Source organism: Microtus ochrogaster, unplaced genomic scaffold, assembly GCF_000317375.1.
Source record: "Microtus ochrogaster isolate Prairie Vole_2 unplaced genomic scaffold, MicOch1.0 UNK45, whole genome shotgun sequence".
Classification (NCBI taxonomy): domain Eukaryota; kingdom Metazoa; phylum Chordata; class Mammalia; order Rodentia; family Cricetidae; genus Microtus; species Microtus ochrogaster.
Window position 1 is genome coordinate 2,231,383 of NW_004949143.1, and position 4,933 is coordinate 2,236,315.

At 56.7% G+C, this 4,933-nt stretch overlaps 1 protein-coding gene across 5 annotated transcripts in view; it reads right to left on the reverse strand.

The window, feature by feature from the left end:
* Window positions 1-3,345, reverse strand: part of Mamld1 (mastermind like domain containing 1) — a 126,892-nt gene extending 123,547 nt beyond the window's left edge. For 2 of the 5 annotated variants that reach the window (XM_026777075.1, XM_013354475.2), the window contains exon 1: window positions 1,559-1,839. The gene's annotated coding sequence lies outside the window, so the exon portion shown is untranslated. Of the gene's footprint in view, window positions 1-1,558; window positions 1,840-2,665; window positions 2,761-3,280 lie in introns of those variants that run through there. The other 3 variants (XM_026777074.1, XM_026777077.1, XM_005369185.3) reach the window with 3 other exon arrangements.
* Between the last annotated feature and the right edge of the window lie 1,588 nt (window positions 3,346-4,933).

Sequence of the window (4,933 nt, forward strand, 5' to 3'; positions counted from 1 at the left end):
GGGAGGGAGGGAAGGAAAGAAGCTGCGTGGCCTCCAGGGGCCCTGAGCAGCGGTGGCAGCCGGGAAGCCCTGGTGGGTGCATGGTAGACCCCGCCCGGTCAGTGGGCACCAGAGCGAGAGCCTGCGCCTGCCAAGAAACTGGGCCGAGCCGCTGTGATGCTCCCATCCACCCACCGCAGGCAGGGAACAGGAGTAGCGGCCATGGCCCGGGGCCGATGGGGGAGACATGATTCCCGCGGGGGTCTTCTCTGGAAGACCCTGGCCCTCTCCCTAGCAAACTCTTTGAGAATTGCTGAGGCTTGAGGAGACTTTGCGTCTTTGTTACAGCACGACCTGCTCTCCTCGACTAGGCTCTCTCGCCCTCACAGACAATGTCCCAGAACCGGCCTTGGTCGGCTACCCGCAAAGGGAACATTTGGCTTGAGGACGGTACTCTAAGGGGTTCCTTCTGCTGCCAAATAACAAGACAAGCTACCCCAGCAACTGGAATCCAATCTCCCCAGGTTCCCTAGACACTCCGTGCTCCTGCCCTTGCTCTCACACACCCACATTCGGGGTGCCTGACTCAGCCGCACCCAGCTGCAGGAGCCCAGCGGGGAGCGAATCCCCCAGATTGAGGCACGTCTGTTTGCCCAGGTTCCAATGGCTTTAGGGCCGAGTTTTTCTGTGGGGTAATCCTATTAGTGTCCGCTCAGTCCGAATTTAATCACCGATCGGAATCAGACAGCACCGCTAGCTTTCCAGGCTTCGGACTCACTGCATCAGGACGGAACCTGGCCAAACCAAGTGGCCAAGAAAAGTATTTGGCGGCGCTCCGGGGGGCTTCCCACCCGCCTTAGGCAGAGCCTGGCGCCTGGCTAGGCTGCAGAGAGAATGCCCGGGAGCTAGGAGCGCCAATTCCTGCGCAGGGGCTCTGGGAACGCTGGGTGGGAATCAGTAGGGGCTGCCTCAGGCCCCCAGTTTTGCTCCAGGCTGCTTTCATGGGGAGGAGTTGGCAAATGGGGTGGGGGAAGCGCAGGGCAATGCGCACACCCCACACTCTCTTCCGCGGCAGCAAATTGATTTGGGGCGGGGGTATTCCTCATCTAGTGCCCACTGCTGGACTCGGGGGCTGGCATGGGAAGACAGAATCTCTGATGGCACCTTGGGCAGTGAGCAAGCGGCCCAGGGGTGTGGGGATGGAGTGGTTGCTTCCTGCTAACCTAATGTAGCCCGTGGAGCCCGCGCAGCTTGCACCCCTCTATACCTTTCCTCCTCGGAATACAGCTGCCTCCGCCCAGTTTTGGACTCCCCCTGGGGCCCCTAAAAGAAGGCAGAGACCAAAGACCCTGGACGTTGAGACCTGCGCTCACCCCAGTTAGGCCAGTCCGAGAGGGGGGCGGCCAACCCCCAGCGCCAGGTGGGCAGTGTGCTCAGAGCAAACTTTGGGGTCTCCCATCTCACAGCATCCCGGGGCACCGGATCCTCAAAGATAGAGACTATAAGCGGGGGCTATAAGTGCACCTTGGAGCCCCCCCACCCTAGTAGTCGGACCTCCCGCATCCGCTTTCACCCTTACCGTGTTGCGGAGCTCCAGCAGCAGCCAGGACAGAGTCGGAGGGGCGGGCAGCCACCGGCACAGGCAGCCTCTCCCCAGGCGCCCGCCGAATGGCCCAGCCGGATTGAAGATCACCCCCTGGCTAGCGGCCGGTGCCCCCGCGCCCGCCCGCTGCCCTCCGCTTCAGCTCGCGGCCAAGTTCATGCTGGCGGCGCTGCAGTGGCGGCCTCAATCTGCTTGCTCCATTCCCACCGCCCGGCTCCGCGCCGCGCGCCCGGAAGGTGGAGTTTGGGGGGGGGTTAAGTTACTGATAGGCATTTCTCACTGCTGTGTCACTCGGGGAGGAGGAGACACGCACGCCGCACACTCACACACCCTCACACTCACGGCGACGAGCAGCTCTGGTCTTAAAGGAGAAGCTGCGCTGCCCTGCCTGCGACCCCACCGGCCTCAAGCCTTAAAATGCAGGGTTTCCAGACCGGGATGTAGACACAAGCAAACTAAGAGCTGGTCGCTCAAGGGACTTCCCAAATCCTCTAGACACTTTTTAATGGGCGAAGGAACAGCAGGCTGGATTCGCAGTGGCAGCCTCATTTTTCCATGGGGCAGCTAGGAGAAACTAGAGAAGTGGAAAGGGTGAGGGCATAGTTGCCTCGAAGGCTCCTTAGGAGGTGAAGGGTGGCCTATACCAACGAAGTCAAGTGGCTGCACTATGCGCTGATCGGGAGAAGCAATCGCGGGGTTAGAAAGCAAGCCTAGTCATAAGAATGGGATGGGGCCACTCCAGGGCCATAGGAGACCCTGGGCCTAGAGGAAAAGTCACACGCCTCAGGTTAACTTTTCCAGTTAGTTTCAGAACAGAGCAAGGAGCATTACGGAAGGACAGAAGAGTGAGAGTGAGCAGAAAAGCCAGCACTCAACCGTGATAAGGTGAGAGAATGTTCCAGACTTAACCTGAGAGATTGAAGACGAGGGTGAGAGACAGAAACCAAGAGAAAGCTGACAGAGAGAGGCAGACAGATGATGATGAAGTAAACAGAGAGGGAGACCCCTTCTCAATCTCAACACAGCTTGACTCTGAAGCCAGAGCTGCCGCTTCTCCCTCTTCCTTCAGGTAAGGGCGCTCACCTGCAGTGGGTAGCAGCTGCTCCGTGGCGGGTGGCGCTGGTCTCACTCTGCAAGCAATGTGTCTGTAGGCTCATCAACAACTCATACCTGGATAATCAAACAAACCAGCCAGGAGTGATTACAGTAGGGACCTAGGCTCCCAAGTGTCAGCCATTGACCTACACGCCTGTGCCCCACCCCACCCTCGGTGCGCAAGTGCGCGCGCCTTCTCCCTCCTTGATGTCCCCCTCCTCACTCCCCCTTCTCCCCCCTCCCGCCCCCTCCTGTCTGTCCTCAGCTCAGAGGCTGATTGTTGTTCTCACTGCGAGTAAGCTTATCCGGAACTCAGGCACGCTGGCCATAGTCTCTCTGTCTCTTTCTCTGGGCCCAGGGCGAGCAAAGACCATGCTCAAGCTTGACTGGACTAGCTGTTTATGGAGGAGTTGATCACAGGACCAACACCTGTGGCTTTTGCAGTAGCCCGAGTTGCTTGTAAACTGCGTAGTGGGCCAGTGCCCCCCACCCCCCACCCCACCCCCCACCCCCGGAGCCGAGGCTGGAGACCTCCATCTCTGTTCTCTGGTAGTGTGGGCTGACTCCCTTCTTCAGGGTACCCAACCCGGGCATGCGACTAACCTGAAAAATCCCTGGTGGCAGCGGCAGCAGCTGCTGCAGTAGCAGTGGCAGCAGGGGCTGAGCACCGCAGGGAAATGTCAGAATGACTCACTCCTACAGCTAGCGCTGGGCTCCTGCAGGTACCTCTAAGTAGTAGCAATGCGCTCTTGTCCGCTTGTCCTAGGAAGTCCCAGGTCATGGCGGGGGGAGCGTAGCCCACACAGTCCCCCTTTTCATTTCCCTCCTTAGCTCCAGGATATAGGACAGTGGGTGTGTGTGTGTGGGGGGGGTCGACACATCTAGAACCAACAAAGACAAAAATCTCCTGGTGGGCATCTTAGGTGCTACAAAGCTGAGTTCTCCCCCCTCAGCTTTTTTAAACCTCTGTGGTGACCCAGCTCTTTTCGGGCACAAACTCAAGGCAAGGATGCTGGATAAAGGAGGCAAGAACCATCCATGGGTCAAGGAGTGGGGGAGTGTCATGTCTCAGCCTGGCAGTTTGGTAGGAATACATTGGAGCAGGGCACGATCCTTTCTACTTTGTAGATTGCTAGGAGACCTCATCTAGGGTTCCTATGGCTGAGAGAGCTTGAGAGTCTCTTCAAGAATATCTGATCGAACAGAGTTAAAAGGAGTAGGATAACCATCCACCATGGAGCAGTGTTCATGGACTCTTATCATTTAAATGTGCACTAACCAAGAAAAGGGGAGATGGAGCTCTACTCCTGGTGGTGTACCACTCAAGCCCCAAGCACTGCATCCTCCAGGAAGGCAGTGATGAGCATTCCTCCAGTGTCTTTGGAAGGAAGCACAGATCACAGCTGTGGACCTGGCCAAAAGCTAACTGCCTGGCAGTGCTAATTCAAAGGCCCCTAGTCATCTAATATTACACGTGAATTTAGCCATCTGGGAGGGGGCTTTCTCTTCACTCCACTTAGCCAGGGCCCTGCTGGTCCGCTAGCATGCCTAGTCCAGAGTTCAAGATCTCAAGGCAGTGTGCTTCTTTGACTTACCTAGGACCTCCTCCTTGGAGGCTTCAATAATTCTTTTTCAGCCATACTCCTCATCCAGTCCCACAGAAATTCTGGCTTCAAAAAAAAAAAAAAAAAAAAAAAGCATGGGCCCAATCTTCTCTGTGGATAACCTCTGCTTCCAGGCTCCTGCACCTCCTACTGGCTCACTCCAGGAGCAAGATTGGCCAGGGTCTTCCCTTCAGCAAACCTCTCTGCTTTCTACTGTGCAAAATGCTGTACTGACTCTGCACAAAAGTTGAGAAAGCGGAAGGGCTTCTGATGGCCAAGTGGGACAGAGCTCCCTGCCTCCTTCATCACCATAAATCACTCCACATGGGCCTCCTGGCCCTTCTTCAACAGGCTAGGTCCTTCTCACCTTAGGTCCTTTGCACTAGCTCTTCCCCAGGGCTGGAATTCACTTCCCCCAGACAGGCCAGCTTCCTCATTTCCTTTAGTCTTGATATAAATGTCACCTGGCCACCCTGTGTAATATTTCAAAGCCCTACGCCCATCTCTGGCACTTCCTCTCCCTTTCCCTTCTTTGTTTTCTCTCTAGAACTCAGCAGCAACTGGCCTCTGTAACTTACATCCCAGGAGGGCAGCCCTGGGCCTGCTTTCTGCAGGCACCTCTGTGGTACCCACTCTGACTGGTGTGGCATCT